Source organism: Canis lupus, chromosome 14, assembly GCF_011100685.1.
Source record: "Canis lupus familiaris isolate Mischka breed German Shepherd chromosome 14, alternate assembly UU_Cfam_GSD_1.0, whole genome shotgun sequence".
Taxonomy (NCBI): domain Eukaryota; kingdom Metazoa; phylum Chordata; class Mammalia; order Carnivora; family Canidae; genus Canis; species Canis lupus.
Window position 1 is genome coordinate 52,624,804 of NC_049235.1, and position 19,287 is coordinate 52,644,090.

Sequence of the window (19,287 nt, forward strand, 5' to 3'; positions counted from 1 at the left end):
CGGGACTGAACATCCAGTACTTTGTAGACATATGCTGGTTTATGATCATCTACACACTTTTTTCTTGAAAATATGGCTATGCTTAGACTACTCATTTTTATGTTCCTATTTTGTTCTTTTGTCATTTTCACCTTAGGTGTCGGTTCCTGTCCTTATTCTTTGCATTCTGTTCATTTGGGGATACATTTGAAATGGAGAAGTGGAATATCAGTTGGAGCCCAAGACCTAAAACAAACAAAACCCCTCTCAACTTCAGATAATTTCCTATTCCTTGATCAATGATGAACACTTCTTTTTCTTCATCTATAAATGAGGATACGTTTTTGAACAAGTTTGCTCTTCAGTATTCTTTTTAAAATAATCTTGTATATCTTAAAACGCTGACTGTCTTCTTTCTGTTTTCTTCTCTCCAGATGGACTAATTCAGGCAATTTTCATGTCAGTTTACCGTCATCTCTAGTAATTGTTCATTTGATTCAAACGCTTCCAGATAAAGACTGTTTTTTGAATGTGGAATTTGCTTGAGAACAGAGGTCAGCTTTTGTTTTTACTTACACCACACTTTTCAGGTGCTCTCCATTTGAAAAACAAATTTACCTGAATTAGATTGATTGCACAACTGCTCTACGCTTCAGATACTATTTTAAAAATCTAGGACTGGCAGAAACCAATGACAATCAGTTACAGGAGTAGAATATTTAGTGGTAATGTTGGAAAATAACTGCATGCTCTAGGAGTGTTAGCATACTTTAAACTTGATGCGAGTCAGCCATGAAATGCTGTTATCAAAAAAGAGAATGCATAAATGAGGCAATTACCTATGCAAATTTTGCAACAATATGCCGAATTTATTATCATTCTATTTAAAGGATTAACTAAACAGTAGAATATAAAAACGGAGAAATTAAATTCTGTTCAAATACAGCACTATATTTTAAACCCAAAGACATATGAATAGTGTAGATGCAGAAGCCTGAAGAACCAGACCTGTGTGGGGAGAAAGGCAACATTAAATGTGAAAACAATTTTTATCACGAATCCTAATGACTGGTGTAAATTCTTGACCGCGCTTTCAACTCTACATTAGCATCCATGCCTCAAAAGCAATGCACTCTTTACTGCTTGCCTTCCTTTCTCCCAGGACATTTTTCCCATAGATTCAAAGGGGTAAAGGATATGTGCTTGCTTCTCTCCGAGCTATTTCTACCAGTCTCATTCTGCTTTAGAATTAGTATTGATCTTTCCCACATATGAGAGTTAGGCTTGCTTTCGCCCTAATGATCAGTGTAGTCCTAAATTTCTTCTTTCTGTGTCTTTATGGCCATTTTATTTATTTATTTTTTTACAGATTTTATTTACTTATTCCACAGAGAGAGAGAGAGAGAGAGAGAGAGAGAGAGCGAGCATGGGAAAGCAGAAGCAGGGAGAAGCAGGCTCCCCGCTGAGGAGGGAACCCGACATAGGACTCCATCCCAGGACCCTGAAATCATGATCTGAGCCACAGGCAGACGTTTAACAGACTGAGCCACCCAGGCTTCCCCATTTATGGGCACTTTATTGAAAGGCTGCTTGTAGGGCTGCCAAGGAAATGCTGGAAGAACTCATGTCAGAAGCCTGGACGTGGCATGGACCTAGGACATAGTTACTAAATGAACAACTGCAGGAGCAAAGTTTAAAGAGCAAGGATGCCTTTTTGCATAGCAGGGAGGGCCAAGAATCACGTGACATGGTTTGACTGGCCCTGGGAAGACTGTCTGGTCCCTTCACTCGGCAGATACATACAGCGCCTGAGAGTCTCACCTTGGGTTGATGAAGACTTTATGTTGAGGTATTGAATCCTGTTCTAAAATGGAAATGATTCTGGAGGTGAGTCCTAATTAACAATGACAACCTAGTGTAAACCAGTAGGGCAGTTTAGCCAGTTTGTCATCAGCCTGAGAGATGTAGTACAGAAACAGGCTTTGATTTCTGGAGCAAGGGCTGAGAAGAAGAAGTGGGAGAGGTTCAGAACCTGGAGTTTGTATTCAGAATATGTGGAGCAGTGAGGAGAGGGCGGGCCTACACGGTGGACATCCTCTCCCAAAATGGGGCCAACACTGAGAAAGTGCAAGTAGCTGTGGGGATGGTAGGGGGTAGGGGGTGGCACACCTGAAGAGAAATGTAACCTGCCTGTAAAGGAAAGAGAACCAGCCCCATTTACCACTGTGAGTTTTTCTTTATGACCAGGAAGGCCAAAAAAGGAAAAGGAAAAAAAAAAAAAAAAAAAAGGGCAGAAAAACTACTTTTAACTGGTTGCGTGTTGAATTCTCCAGAGAATGGCTGAACTGCACAGTAGTTGCTTTTGGGGCCTTGAGAAAAAGCCACTTCCTTACCTTGGTTTTTGTATTTGGGAGTCTTTGACTCTAGATTTTGGGGGAAAGGCAGGGGGTTGTAAGAAGCCAAGGGAGGAGGTGAGGGAGAGAGAGCACTGGGGCACATAATCTCTCAGCACACCGGTGGGGCCTGCTTCTTACAATTGATCTCCTTGTCCTCTCAGCGGCTTGCAGGGCTGGGGACAGTGCTGTGCAATCCCTCAGCCTGGTAGGAGAAAGGATGAGTAGAGAAAGAGCCCTGCCCTCCTACTGGGAAATGTTCTCTCTTCATAGAAATACTCCACTCCTTCCTGTCTCCAGTGTGGTCTGGGAGGCAATCGAAATGGAAGAAGGTTTTGAATATTTCTGATGCTGCCATAGATTTTCCATATAAATGAACTGTACATAAATACAAACTATACCCCTATAGTTATATTAAACTTTATTATTATACTTTTTTGGGGGTATTAGAAGACTGAGAGATAATAATACATAGCAAATTGATACGGAATCCTTTCTTTCAAGAGGGCAAATTTTATAAAGCAAGTGATTTCAATTTTATTTTTAGTTGTGACAAAATACACATAACATAAAATTTATCTCAATTTTTCCCTTTCAATTTAGAGACTTTATTTTTTAGAGGAACTTTAGATTCACAGCAAAACTGGGAGGAAGGTACAGAGATATCCCATATACCTCTCCCCCTTCCCATTATCCCACCCCAGAGGGGTACATTCATTGGAATTGATGAACCACATCATTATCACCGAAAGTTCACATTAGGGTTCACCCTTGGTGTTGTACATATTAATTTATAATGCCACTTATAATGACACATTTCTGCCATTATAATCACACAGAATAGTTTCATTGCCCTAAAAAGTTCTCTGTGTTTCACCTATTCATCCCTCCCTCCCTCTAGCCACTGACAACCAGTGATCTTTTTTACTCTCTTCATAGTTTTGTCTTTTCAGAGTGTCAGATAGTTAGGATCAAATAATATATATGGCCTTTTTAGATTGGCTTCTCTCACTGAGTAATAGGTATTTACGATTCCTCTGTGTCTTTTTATGGCTTGATAGCTCACTTCTTTTTTAATGTGGAATAATGTTCCATTGACTGGATATACCACAGCTTAGGACATCTTGGTTGATTTGGGGTTTGGGCAGTTGTGAATAAAGTTTCTATAAACATCTGTGTACAGGTTTTGGTGTAGATATTAGTTTTTTTTTTAATTTTTATTTATTTATGATAGTCACAGAGAGAGAAAGAGAGAGAGGCAGAGACATAGGCAGAGGGAGAAGCGGGCTCCATGCACCGGGAGCCCGATGTGGGATTGGATCCGGGTCTCCAGGATCGCGCCCTGGGCCAAAGGCAGGCGCCAAACCGCTGCGCCACCCAGGGATCCCTTAGATATTAGTTTTTGATTCCTTTGGGTAATACCAAAGAGACCGATTGCCAGATCATGTGGTAAGAGTATGTGTTTTAGTTTTGTAGGAAACTACCAGTCTCCCAGGGTGGCTGTACTATTTTGCATTCCCGCCAGCAATGAATGAGAGTTCCTGCTGCTCAACATCCTCACCAGCATTTGGAGTTGTCGGTGTTTTGGATTTTGGCCATTCCAAGAGGTGTGCAGTGATAGCTCATTGTTTTAATTTCTTACCTATTTTTTAGGTGTACAACTTAGTAGTGTTAAGTTTATCCACATTGTTGTGCAACCAATCTTCAGAACTTTTTCATCTTCCAAAACTGAAATTCTAGATCCATTAAACAGCAACTGGCCAACTCTCCCTCCACCTTGGACCTGGCAACAATTCATTCTACTTGCTGTTTCCATGAGTTTGATTGTTCTTGATATCTCATCTAAATGAAATCGTACTGTTTTTGTGATTTTTGTGACTGGCTTATTTCACCTACCATAATGTCCTCAAGATCTACCTATGTGTAACAGTTGTCCAAATTTACTTTCTATTAAAGGCTGAATAATATTCCATCATATGTATATATCACATTGTGTTTATCCATTCATCTCTCAATGAATGACTATTTAATTATTGTGAATAATACTATTATGAATATGGCTGTACAAATATCTCTTCAAGATGCTGTTTTTAATTATTTTGGGAATATATACAGATGTGGAATTACTGAATCATATGGTAGTTCTACTTCTAAGTTTTTGAGAAACCACCATACTCTTTTTCATATGTTTGCACCATTTTACATTCCCACCAATAGTGCACAAGGGTTTCGATTTTTCCACAGCCTCACTAACACTCGTTATTTTTTGGTGGTTGTTTTTATTTTTTTGGCTTTTTTGTGTATGCTTTTTGTTTTGTTTTGTTTTTGATCGCATCCATAGCAACTGACTTTTTAAAGGTCACTTTCACCAAGCTGTCATCTTTCCTTTCTGCATGTGGAAATTACAGTTCAAAGGAGAAGTGACTATCTTTAATTGTAGCTAAAGGATTGAAACCCAGGTTTTCTGAAAATAAAACAAAACAAAACCCCAAAAGCCTGATAATCCAGGTTCTTTGTGTGATAGCAGGTTTTCTCAACACACGAGACCAAACTACTGGAAACAGCAATCAAGAGTATCTTAAAGTAAAAGAGATGAGGCATTAGAAGCATAAAGGAGGTTTCTATTTTTTAATGTTATGTCTGGACTTGCAAGGATAAGAATCTGTTGGTAATAATACTGTCAAAAGGAGGAAATTAGTTTTTTAAAAAATTAGCTGTGGGAATGGTAATGCTTGACCTTCATTAATATGCACACATTAGCATTATCTGATTTACATAGGTGTTAACCCAGGTGTTTGGAAGAGCATCCAGGAGAATAACCTCTGATCATTACAAAACTGGAGACGTATCTTCTGTCCTTCTCTGAGGATTTTCAAATAAACAGTAATTATAATGGCACCAATTTAGGAATGGCTGATTACATGATTTCAGCAAAACTGTCATTATCTGTGAATATTTCATGAAATGCAGAAATGTGGTATTTTTTCATATTTTTATGAAGAAACTCTTTGAGAAAAAAAGCAATCAAGAGCTACGTTTCTTATATAATACCCAGGTCAGGCAAACACTACTTCTGGAGCATGGAATTATACCTACAGATTCAGATATCATGATTAATCTTCCTGGCTTTCTGTTATGCGTACAGTGTAGCAGAAACCGCTGAATGCTTATGTGGTGACACACTTGCCCTTTTACATTAGGGAGGGAAGTAAGATGCTGTGATGATATAAGTGCAGCGCAGTGCTCTGCGTTTGTTCAATATCCTGCAGTTTCTTTGTGCTCTTCCTGCTTGGTATGCAAGTTGCTTCTAAGCATCCTGAAAAACCACTGATCGTGGAGAACTTAAAAGTAACACTGGGCACTGTGACAGCATTGTGCTGACAAAACAGCAACAGAGCCCAGTGAGAGTCATGTTCAGGCCACTCTTACGTCTCTTCGTAATATTACTTCAATTTTATGGATGACAGATGTGAAGAAGAGAGAAGTCAGAAGAAGACAATGCCAAACTAATCCTGGAAATGATTGGCTAATCAATGGATTCATTTATACCAACAATATCTACTAAATACCTAATACGTGCCAGGCATAGTATTGGAGGCACACGGAGTGATAAAAGACAAAAAGACAAAAAAAAAAAAAAAAAAAAAGACAAAAAGACATCATTCATGTTCTTCAAGGACCTTAAAAATAATCTCTATGATACAATGGTTGTCAAATATCAGAATCATGTGTAGGGCTTGTTCAAACACAGGTTGCTGGATGCCAGGCCTACACTTCCGTAGGTATGGGCTGGGGTGTGGTGTCGGGGGTGGGGAGATGGGGCAAAGATTTGCATATTCTGAAACATTCCCAGATGATGTTGATGCTACTGGTCCTGGGACCACACTTTGAAAACTACCATTATAATGGAACTTTTGTAGCAGCAAAAGGAGAACCGAAATCTTAATTTGTAAAACCATTCTTTGCTTATATGTGATAAAAATATTGAAGTTTTAGGTAGTCAGCTGAGACTGCACAATTAACATAGGCTTTAAAAGAGAACTTCAAAGGAATAGAATAATTATGCTTCTGACCTATATATGTATTTTAAATAGAAATGAAGAAATGGGACTTACATGAAACCGCTTTGAAGACTATGAATGATATTTAGTGTAGTATCAACAAAAAGAAATACCTGTAAAGAAAATGAGACATAAGTAAAAATATTTGGGGGAAAAAAAGCACTTCAAATTAAATTATATATACATGAAAAAAATCCAAAAGCTCATAGCCAGATAAAGCTATACAAATATTAGAGAACTAATAAAAGAAGAATAAAAAGCCATAAGGGTTATTGTTACATTAAAAATGATATAACAGAGGACAAAATCATTGATATGGACTTTGATATGATGCAATAGCAGTTGTATTTGATTTTTTTTATTTTTTTTATTTTTTTTATTTTTTATTTTTTTTTTTTAAAGATTTTATTTATTTATTCATGATAGTCACACAAAGAGAGAGAGAGGCAGAGACACAGGCAGAGGGAGAAGCAGGCTCCATGCAGGGAGCCCGACGTGGGATTCGATCCCGGGTCTCCAGGATCACGCCCTGGGCCAAAGGCAGGCGCCAAACCGCTGCGCCACCCAGGGATCCCTGTATTTGATTTTAAGGAAATGATCTAGTTTCCCATGGACTGGCTCCTTGATGGCATCTTTTCAGTTGTTTACTGCTAAAACCAATTTAATGATGAGTGAGTAATGATGAATACATTTCTGTAGGTAACTGTAGATACACATAGTGCAAAGTACAAGCAATGACTTACAGTGATCAAGGAAGATTCTAGTGTAATAAAATGAGCAGGAGGGATGCCTGGGTGGCTCAGTGGTTGAGCACCTGCTTTCTGCCCAGGGCCTGATCCTGGAGTCCCGGGATCGAGTCCCATGTCAGGCTCCCTGCATGAAGCCTGCTTCTCCCTCTGCCTGTGTCTCTGCCTCTCTCTCATGTGTGTCTTTCATGAATAAATAAATAAAATCTTAAAAAAAATAAAAATAAAATGAACTGGAGTGGCTAAAAGTAAGCAAATGGGAATTCACATTGGAATTATGTGACATCCTTTTTCTGATGACCTCAAAAAACATTGACAATGAAAACTCATTGAGGAGCACCTGAGTGGCTCAGTCGGTTAAACTCTTGGCTTTGGCTTTTGACTCTTGATTTTGGCTCAGGTCATGCTTTTTGAATCCTAGGATCAGGTCCCTTGTCAGGTTCTGTGCTCAGTGCCGAGCTGGCTTATCCCTCTGCCTCTGTTCCCCCCCACCCCCCCATAAATTATTTTTTAAAAAAGAGAAAATACAAACTTATTGATCTGTACTCACAATGCCATGGAGAAGAAAAAGCTGAGCATTATTACTTATGTTGCTGTATGTTTAAGATGGGAAGAAAGAAGCATGGAGATTGCATGATGGTCCCAAGGCTTGATAGTAGAGGAGGAAGTTAGGATCAGTTTGTCTTGTTTGACTTGTTTGTTTTAAGTTTTAGTTTAGCTTTTTTTTAAAAGCTAGATTTTATTATTTATTTATTTGAGACACAGCATGAGGGAGAAACAGACTCCTCACTGAGTAGCGAGCCCCCCACAGGGCTCAATCCCAGGACCCTGAGTTCATGACCCGAGCGGAAGGCAGACGCTTAACCAACTGAGCAACCCAGGTATCCCATTGGTTTAGTTTTAAATACCATCTAATGCTGTTTTCTTTATGTAGGATTTCTAGGAGCCTTTGTTTGGGAAGGAATTTCCAGGGTTTTAAATTGGTTAATTTTTACATAGTTGAGTAGGTACTGCAGACAGCTGCTCTTGGTGTGATCCAACTTTCCCACAACACAGTCATCATTATCTTTCTTAGCAGCAGCCTAGAACACTAATCTGCTTTTCTATTTTACCAGATATTGCTCCGTCAATAGAGTCAATATTGCAGATGGTGACATGCATCAGTTCTGGAATCAAGCTGTCATGGTTCAAATCTCAACTCTGCCACTTATTATGTTTGTGGCCTTGAAAAATTACTTAACTCTTCCAAGTGTAGGTTTTCTCATCTGTAACATGGAACTTTGCAGGAGCTGGGCCTGAAATGATAGGCAGGTCAAGGAACTAGAATAAAGCCATTCTGGAACCAAGCCAATTTGTAAAATGCAAAGGAGGAAGAATCTCTTATAGGTTTTGTTTGGTTGTGAAAAGTGACAGGAGAGCTGGTCAGTTATAGGTCAATTCATAATCATCTAAAGCTTGGGACATATTTGGTTAAGCTATTTTGTCATTTGGGAGGCTTCTCCAGACTGAGGATTCCCTGGTCTGAGAGGAACATCTATTTGTTTGGGCTGCAAGTTTCTCAAATAGGCCTTGATCCTAATGTAATCTAATAGGATATTTCAGTAGGTTCTAGAGCTACTTGAGGGACTTTGAGATTTGGGCCCATGTCTCTGTAGCTCTTTGGAATTAAGTGTCCATCTACTGGCAGTGACTAATCCAGCCACTTTAACCACGGAGTGGAAAACAAAGTCATACTCGTCTTGGGGTAGAGGATACATGTCAAACTCTAATAAGCAGACAGAAGCCAATTGTCTTTCATTAAGAACTGGGCTTGTAATGCGGGTGGTGGGAATGACAGAGAATAAGGGAATCTGGAGGAAATTTTCTGTGTATTTTTATATTGAAGAAAAAAGATAAGATGTTAGTCTATAAACTAAAAAAAATCCTTATTTTATTTCCTAATTAACAACATCTAGGTTAGAGTCTGCATATGATTGTGCTAATTCTTAGGATGCACAAAAAAATAAACTAAAGTCTTTTTGAGGGGTTAATTTTTTTCCAACAAAGTCATAGAATAGCACAGTAGGGCATCCTTCATTTCTCACTTTGCTTTTGTAGCATGCTCAGAGTTATGTTTGCAAAATATTCAAGGGCTTCTTCAGGGCCTTTTTTGAGGGACTTACTTAGTCATCAGATCTTTATTTTTCAATAGCTTAGCTGTTTTCTGATGTCACTTTTATGGGCTTCATGAAAGCCTGTACCTTTTTTAAGGTTTTCTGTTTCATTGATAATTATAGCACGCTATATATTTTTTTATATTTTAAAGATTTGTTTATTTATTTTAGAGAGAGAAGGAGAGTGTGAGTGCAGTGAGGGGCAAAGCGAGAGGGAGAATCTCAAGCAGACTCCTCGCTGAGTGCAGAGCCCAATTTGGCACTCCATCTCACCACCCTGAGATCATGACCTGTTTGGAAATCAAGAGTCAGTCGCTTAACAGACTAAGCCACCCAGGTGCCCTAATATGTCATAATTTATTATTATTATATTTCTTAATATTTTATTTAAATTCAATTTCCCAACGTACAGTATAATGTTCAGTGCTCATCCTATCAAGTGCCCTCCATGTCATGATTTTTAAAGAAAATGGCAAAGATATGAAAATATTGCAAAAGATAAAGCTAGCATAAAGCAGAAAGGGATTTTTGAACAAATTTTCAAAAAATTTTGTTTTCAAATTTTCAAAAATTTTAAACAAATTTTATACATGATAGTTTCCTATCAAATATTTTTGTGTAATAATATTTTTGCTTGTCTATGAATCTTATAAGTTTGAGAACTTGAATAATAAATATATGGATGATAAAGATGGCCTGTATAATTTTGTTGTCTACTCAGGGCAGCAGTCTTGTGGCTTTGTCCTTCCTGATGTGTTACCGCCAATAGAAACACCCATATTACTTTGATATTGGCTCTATTTCCAAGAATTAGGATTAAAAGAATTGATGATTCTCTTCCCAAATAAAATGTTCCTAAGTAAAGGATGCCTATATTCATAGAGTAGTTTCCCAAGTCGTAATTATTTGATGCATATCATAGAGTTGATAATCTGCACAAAGTGAGGACACCCAACTACATGAATCCTTAAAATGGCAAATCTGTTCAGTGGTTGCCTTGCTATGGTGGACAACAGATTTCTTCCTCTGGCATAATGAACCTGGGACACTTGGTAGGCCAAACTCCACTTAGATTTATCTCTATATGTTGTTCCCTCTCTGGCAAGAAAATCAGAAGGAACTTTTTATAAATGTAGACTTCGGTGGCTCCTGTAGAAGCTGGGTTCTGGATGTCTAAGCAGAAGTCCTGACTTTGGTTGCCCTCCATGTGGATACATTGGTGGATAAAGTCACCTCTGAACAGACTTATGCATTATTCTTAGAACATGCCCACTGGGGAGGTTTCTTTCTAATTTAAGCTTTCAGTCCATTGGCAGAATGAATTTTGCTAGTGTGTCCTCTTTTGAACAATTGCGTTAGCTTAGTGTCAAATTTCTTGAAGTGGACTCTCCTAAAGCATATAGTTGGAGAACTTGCAAAGTAATGTTGTTGCAAAGTGCAACAAGAACAGGGATTCTCAACGTCAGCACAATTCACATTTTACACTTGGTAATTCTTTGGGTAATTTTTGAGAGAAACTGTCCTCTGCAATGTAGGATGTATAGCAGCAACCCTGGCCCTGGCCACTATTCCCTAAATGCCTATAGTATGCCTTTAGTCATGACAATCAAAGATGTCTCCAGATGTTGCCAAATACCCCATTAGGAGGAAAAATATCTCCTAGCTGAGACCCAATCTAGCCCATATCAGGAAACCTATTGACTGTATCTTTTAAACCAACCACCTCTCATCACTTCCATTTTCTTTGTTCGAATCAACATCATTTCTTGCCTGGATTACTGCAATAACTTCCTAATTAGAGCCCTATAGTCTGTCCCACCTTATACTCTTTCCTTTTCAGTGTCTTCTCAATACAGCATCCAGAATGATCCTTTCAAAACATACCAGTTCATGGCACTTGTCTGCTCACAATCCTTAAATGACTTCCCATTTCTCTTAGACAAAAATGGCCTACCAGGTAGGTTCAAGGCAATGACATGCCAGGATCTATGTGATACATCACTATCATCACTATCATACATCACTATCACTATCACTGAACCAGGAATCTGCACAGGGGCCAGACATATGGGCAGCCAATTCCTCCTGACAAAGCTATAAAACCTTCCAGAAGTCCTTTCTGAAGTTGTCTTTGGAGCCAGTTTAGTCAGACAAGAATGCCACCCTTACTCCTTATAGTCAGGTGCTTTTTCTCCTAAATGGTCTCCCAGTCTGCTCATTAACCTATTTACCAGACAATGGATGACAATGATCTCCTTCAAAAAAGAAAGATCCACCCCTAAAGGATGGAGATTTACTACCACTGAGTTGAGTAAAACAAAGCAGCCAGTTCCAAAGGCAAATCCACAAGAGGAGTTCCAAATTTTTTTTTTTTTTTAATAGTAAGATTGGGGCTGCCCTGGTGGCTCAGCGGTTTAGCGCTACCTTCAGCCCAGGGCATGATCCTGGAGACTCGGGATCAAGTCCCACATCGGGCTCCCTGCATGGAGCCTGCTTCTCCCTCTGCCTGTGTCTCTGCTTCTCTCTCTCTCTCTGTGTCTCTCATGAATGAATAAATAAATAAGTAAATAAAATAAATAAAATGGCAAGATTGGTTGAATAAAAGTAAAAACTCCTAAGGCAGTCATATGGAAGGAGATAATATTCATTTAGATTTTTAAGTTTGAAGTGTTCATTAATATAATCTTTTCTATAATATTCAAAAGTAAGGGGATCCCTGGGTGGCTCAGCGGTTTAGAGCCTGCCTTCATGCCCAGGGCATGATCCTGGAGTCCCAGGATCGAGTCCCTTATCGGGCTCCCTGCATGGAGCCTGCTTCTTCCTCTCTCTCTCTCTCTCTCTGTGTCTCTTGTGAATAAATAAATAAATAAATAAAAAAGTACTTCTTAGAATAGTTTAGTAATTCGGTATTTTAAAATAATATTTTGTAAAATTCTAAGAATGTGCTCTAGAAATATGTAAAGCTAAACACAAAATCAACAATAAGATAGATAAATTAGGAGATGGAGAATTATAATTACAAAAGGACCAAAAGGTGTTTTTCCCCCAGATGAACACCAAGTAAGATCCTGGGAGAACAGCAAAAATAGAAGACAATTAAAGGTGGCATTGTTACCAAAGAATCCCTCACTCTGATAAACAAAAAAGGTCAGCAATCTGGTAGAGCACAGAAATAGCGATTGCCCCTTTTACTATACAACCAAGGCGATCACACTTGACTTTGCTAGTCTACTTTCAGTCTCTCCAAGAGGGAAACTGGGTAATTTTCAGCCAGGAAAAAAGGAGCATAAATTCTTTAAAGAATTATGTAAAAATTGACAGAAAATGATAAAATGATAAAAATGTTTGGTAAGTTCTAAATGGGAATGCACATAGGAAAATATTCCACAGCTGCCTGTAATGGGCTGAGGTTAAACAAAAGCAGAGATGAAAGTGGAACATCACGGAGAAGATTTTGATGATAAATGATAATGTCCTGTTGCACAACAAGAGCCCCATAACACAAGGGAATTTGAAGGTAAACTGGGAATACTCGGAGAGGTTCTCAGAGGTACAATCCTTTTCCAGTGAAAGTGAGATCATTCCTTGGGTTTTTTCTTCCTGACACATTACAAACGCCTCATTTTTCAAGGGTTTGATGAAACATCATTAAGTGTTTCTTCTTTTACAGTCTGCTTTTTGGCCATCACATTTCTCTCGGGAGAGAAGATGATAATCTGACAGACATGTTAGCACATACACCCTGAACTTTAATCTCCTGCTAAAGATTAAGTCTACTTTTTTTCTGTAGGCTTTTGACTTGGGATAACCTTTTTGCTGCCATGGAACACTGCCATTTTTCATAGACAGTTGCAAAAGTAAACTTCCTCTGGTAATATTCTTAAAACTTGATTATTAAACACAATGATGCAATCTACTGGGAGGCATGGCCCATAAAGACATTTGTTAAATGCATTCATTAATAAAACACATTTTCCCACACTAGAGACTCCCTAAGTGGTGGTTATGGTCTCCAGCTAGCCTGCCAAGTTTATTTAATTCACAATGCAGTTGAAACGGAATGTTCCATAAATCAGATACATTATGGGTTAATAGGGCCTTTGGGGAGCCTGAGATTGGAGGCAGTGAGAGGAATAGTCAGGGAATCTGACTGCCATTACAAATTATTTCTAAGGCAATTGATTTCCAAGTCAGGGCTCAAGATGCAAAGACAGCAACTATAATGTCCTAGGAAATTGAGAGATTGGGACAGGAAAGAAAGGAAGGATAGGACATGGAATTTTCTTCTTCTCAGGCCATGAGTGTCAATGGAAACTCACCCAAACTCAACTCTCACCAAACTACCCAGTATGAAGGGGCCTTGTCTTCCTTGGCACCAGAAAAGTCATCAGGAAAGGATTCTTTCTCTGTCCCTCTGAACTCTTTCCCCAGAAATCACTGCTTACAGTTGTTGAAAGGCAATGCTCCATGAGTCTCTTTGCTCTTGCAAAGCAAAGCACTGACTGTCGTTTGTTCTCAACCAACTTTTCAAGAATGTTTGTGATGAGAAGATGGGAGATGGACATATTGTCTTCTTCCAGTGGAAAGGGTGAGGTTGCTTACAGCCTTGGAACATAGAAATCGTACCTCTGTCTGGAGCAATGGGCAGGTGCTTTTACTGCCCATTATAAAAGATTTGAATTCCCTAGGTTTAGGATTCCTCTCTTCTCATGCAATCCTGTAGGAATTGGGGCTCTAGGTATCAGTGCAGACGCTGATACCCTGGCTATTGCTATTGCTCTGAGTAACAAATTGTCCTTTGTTTCTGATCCAGGAGACTCGTGTCTTCTACCAGTAACCACGTAACTATGGCAGGCTAACTTGTTAACTTGCAAGTAGCTGGTATGTTAGCTTGTGGTAGGCTAACTTATTAGCTTACTGCTTTTTAATAAAACAGCACATTTTGATTATGATTATGATGTATGTATACTTCAAAATCCAAAAACCTATTAAGTATATCACCTATTTCTTTACAGATAAAACTGTTAGTGTATATAGCAAAAAAATTAACACAACAAACAGGATGTTTTGTGAAAAGAGAAATGATTGATAAAAAGAGGTTTGGGAATTAACTGTGGATGTTAATTTTTATGCTATTCAAAATTATACTTTCAATGTAATACTCAGTTTTATATACCCAGTCCTACAGTTTCAGGTGCTGTGTATTGTTTTTTTTTTCCTTTATCTAGGTATTTGGAGGGAAAAAAATAGAAAAAATAAACTTGCTCAATGGCCCAAAGGATGAACACAACCAAAGTTTCCTTTTCTACCTTCAAATATTTTGAATTTGCTGTGTTATTGGGGAGCTTATTGTTCCTAAAGTCACCTAATGTTTATGGCAGAGGATGGCTTGGTCTTGACTAACATGACTTTAAGAGTAAAACACAAAAATAAGACCCACATAATTTTAAGGGTTAAATGCAAACACAGGTCCCACATTTTATGCCTTTAAAAATATTAACTTTAAATGTTGATTTAGTTTAACATGGATTTTTTTTTCTCAGTCCACATTCATTCCTTCACTCTTCTTACTTCAAAGTTTAGATAAAGCTATCTCAATTGTTAAAACAGCTTCTGAAGATCTACCAGCTTCTGGAATAGACAAACAGTTATAGAAAATGCAGCTGCTTGTCTTGCTTTTTAGTGACTTAATTATTATTGTATTTTTAGGGCTTTGCACAGAGCAGGATAGCAGTGAATAGTGGTTAAACACAAGAGTTGAATATAAGTGTATCACTGTTCTTTAAGACTACCCTAGCAGGGGCAACCCTGGTGGCTGAGTGGTTTGGCGTGCCTTCAGCCCAGGGTGTGATCCTGGCGTCCTGGGATCGAGTCCCACATTGGGCTTTCTGCATGGAGCCTGCTTCTCCTTCTGCCTGTGGCTCTGCCTCTCTCTGTGTGTTTCTCATGATTAAATAAATAAAATCTTTTTTTTTAAAGACTACCCTAGCACTAAGATTAGAATTTTATCCAGATAATTTCAATCAAACAGCAGAGTAGCATTTGCCCTTTTCTTTTATAAATATAAAGAACTATCTTACCAAAAAGCCATTCTTTAACTAATTAATAACCTTGAAAAATCCAGATTGTAGTGGGAAATATATGCATACTGGGATCTTTAAAAGACTGGATAATTGGAATTGTCAGGATAATAATCATTTCATTTCAGAAGGTCTTCAGAAAAAATCTGTTGAGACAGATTTGATACAAAGGGATAATAGAAAATAAGTTGAAAAATCGTTTAAAATGTTTGTCTTTGCTCAAGCTTTGAAGCTCAAGTTTGGTTCTGCAAATTAAATACCCACATGCATGATTATTTAACTGCGGGATAAAACAAACTCTTAAACATTTGATAATAATAAAAAGTTGGTGGAAAATATTTAGCTTCCAAGGAAGTCTTAAGTCTTATTCCTGCATCATCTCATTTGATAATACAACTATTATTATCCCTATTTTATGGGTGAGGCAACTAAGGCTTATAGTAAATTAAGTCACTTGCCCCAGGTTACATACTAGTAAGTAGTAGAATTTTAATTCACGACTGTGAACTTGTACAGTCAGAAAATGAGAGCATTTTTCAACGAAAATGAAAATTCTGTTATTTTTAAGAATACTGTCTGGTGCTTGATATTATCTCAGTAAACAAATCTGATGAAGAGATTTACATTTCTCCTGTTTCATCCAGTTCAACCTGGGACTCTGCATAGAAAAGAAAAGAAAACAAATTATGCATATGCCAAGAATAGCTTGTTAGAAAACCATTAAGTTTTAACTATCAAGATTTAACCACTGAGGGTATTAGGTTAAAGCTATCACTTAAGAAAATTACAAAATGTCTCCCTTGGGAGGAAATTAACTCAATTCTATGACACTAAGACTACAAACTCTACAACTAGATGATACACACTTTGGTGGCACTAATCAATTAAACCTCATAATCCTGCTGATTTTGAGTGCCAGCGTTCCCAGAGGCCACATGAACAGACACCTGTAACCTTCAGTGGCAGATGTGCTAGTAGGTCTTTATCCTGAGCAGCTGTGAGCCTGCTGCTGGTCCCTATTAGCTGCTCGGGCAGTGTGAGTGGCAGCAGTTTCTGGATTACCGATGTTTGAGCAACCTAAATTTCCAGTGTTGGTCAGGAGATAAAGCATTTGTTTTTGATTCTGCACTCCCTTTCTCCCCAGCAGTTCTGCAAAGCAGGTACTCAGCCAATCAAGCCTAAGGGTGGCCTTGAATATTATGAAAGAAGGTAACTGCTTCTGTGGTGTGATTTATAAGACCCCCAGTAGAGGACCTTGTTACACCTTACCCCACTCTTTCACTCCCTATCCAATTGCAAGATATTGATCTATAATCTTGGTGTGCCTAGAAAATCTCATCTTATCTCATAAATAAAGGATTTAAGAGATTTAAATGATTTTGGGGGGGGGCATAATTTTCCCTGGATGACATTCAAACTTCTGCACACTTTTCATTTTTCTTGTTTTTACAATTCCCTGTTAAACAACACCAACCTCTCTTCTCTCTGCTATCTAGGTTCTTTGTTCCAGAGGGGATGTCTGACTTTGTTTTAGCTTATGCTCTTGCCTTAGCCAAGTGAGACCACTACCAAAGGCACTCAGCTCTGAATTCTCAGTCTTATGCCAACCACTTAACCAGCATCCCTTCCAGAGACCCTGTCCAAGTTCTGACTTGTTACTATGTTTATTCAGGTCTCAAAACTGAGTACTCATTCACAACCAAACTGCCCCAGCTTCATAGGTAATAATCTTCAAACCTCCCAAGGTCTAACAGTCTTAGCCTTAGCCTGTCCATACCAGAAGGAAGTTCTGTTTAGGTGTGCACCCATTGTTATTCCATCTGAAAGGCACTGCCAAGGGAAATTGTAATAGTACAGCCATTGCCTCAAACTCACTCAGATGGGATTGAAAACTGTATATTCAACTCTGATCGCTTTAATTGTGATAGTTTTCATCAGAGGAACTGTTTTTTTTTTAATTTTTATTTATTTATGATAGGCACACAGTGAGAGAGAGAGAGAGAGAGAGAGAGAGAGGCAGAGACACAGGCAGAGGGAGAAGCAGGGTCCATGCACCGGGAGCCCGATGTGGGATTCGATCCCGGGTCTCCAGGATCACGCCCTGGGCCAAAGGCAGGCGCCAAACCGCTGCGCCACCCAGGGATCCCAGAACTGTTTTATTCAAACAAAATTTCACCTAGAACCTCAGTATTGATTGATGTATTCACAACTATTGAGCACATTCATCCATCATATAGGTCTAGCCCAAAGCCTACGAGCCATCCCTGATTTCTCTCCTTCCCTCACTGCACATATCTAGTTTACCAGCAAGGCATGTCAATTCCACCTCTAGTGTATTCTCCATTTCTCCTACTTGTCTCTATCTACACCCGATCCAAGACACTGCTGTCTTCTATATCGGCTGGGGTAAACCTTCCTGCTGCTTCTGCTCTTGCTCTTCTATAATCTATTCTGCACATAGGAGGCAAAGCAAAATGCTTTAGTATGATCTATACTGCTCTGTATAATCTGCCCCCTGCTTGCTATTCCCATCTAACCCCACTCCTGTCATTCAGAACCCCCCAGATATGGTGGAATTCTTTATATCCCTTTAGGTCAAAAATTTTCCAACCTTAGGTCCTTCACACTCTCTGTTTGCTCTGCTGGAGTGCTCAGCCACTATGTCTTCTCATGGCTGCCTCCAGCATTTCATTCCCATTTCATCAACTCAGTGTTACTTCCTTAGAGAGGCCTTTCCTGGTCAGGTGATTTCAATGAACTTGCCCACTCTCAGTCATTCTTTTTTTTTTTTTTTTAATTTTTATTTATTTATGATAGTCACACACACAGAGAGCGAGGCAGAGACATAGGCAGAGGGAGAAGCAGGCTCCATGCACCGGGAACCCGACGTGGGACTCGATCCCAGGTCTCCAGGATGGTGCCCTGGGCCAAAGGCAGGCGCTAAACCGCTGCGCCACCCAGGGATCCCCTCTCAGTCATTCTTTATCACATTCTCCTGTTTTCTTCAAAGCATTGGTCATCTTCTGCAATATCATTATTTTACTTGTTTATTGTCTGTCTTCCTAGCTCTCCTCTATAATGTGAACTCTTTTTACAACTGTGTCCCTTAAAATAGTTGGCACAGAGTTGGTACTGAATGGCTATATGTTTAATAGACAGTGGGGGACAAAGCATAGTCCCTGAGTTCACAGAACTTTCAGTTAGACCAAAAAAAAAAAAAAAAAAGTTAATAGTGAATAAATGCAAATTGGAGTGGATGCCATGAAATAGTAGATGCTTTGTGGTTCAGGAAGGCAGCTTGAAGAAAGTGAGCTAAATGGAATTAGCCATGTGGATATTTGAGGGAAGAGTATCTGAGAAAGAGGGAAGAGGCAACATGAAATCCTTAAAGGCTTTTTTGAAGCATGTCTGGGCTGTTTGGGGCTGGAATGCAACAAGCCAGAGGGGAAAGTAATAAGAGATGACGTGAGGGAGGTGGTGGGTTACAGTATCAAGGCTCTCTACTGAGTATAACTCCTAATAATTTAGGCATTAAAGTGTACAGTCCTCTGAAAAAGGCAGTACACCTGGCGAGTAGTTCAGACTTCATGGAAAGTTCATTTGTTCCACTGAGGTTGATATGGTATCAGACTGTTCTGGTGTACCCAATCACAATATACATAAAAATCCTGGAAAACAATGCAAAATTATGAAGAACAATCATATTTTAATCATACTGGGCCTCCTAGAATGATGATTATTTACTCTCAACAATCAGGTAATTAAACTGTTTGAATTTAGATAAAAATGATGGGCTCAGTTTGATTCTAGTACTTGAGTCCCAAGTAATCTGATTGTTTTTGGCAGCTTGTAGGCAGAGTGTTCACATTCCAGAG

The 19,287-nt window shown here is 38.9% G+C and overlaps 1 long non-coding RNA gene across 2 annotated transcripts in view; it reads left to right on the forward strand.

Annotated features, from left to right (window-relative positions):
* The first annotated feature begins 1,496 nt into the window (after window positions 1–1,496).
* LOC102155062 overlaps window positions 1,497–19,287 on the forward strand; it is a 50,507-nt gene continuing 32,716 nt past the window's right edge. Inside the window, exon 1 of one of the 2 annotated variants that reach the window (XR_005369739.1) lies at window positions 1,497–1,866. This is a non-coding gene — a long non-coding RNA (uncharacterized LOC102155062). The remainder of the gene's footprint in view (window positions 1,867–19,287) is intronic. The other variant, XR_005369738.1, reaches the window with a different exon arrangement.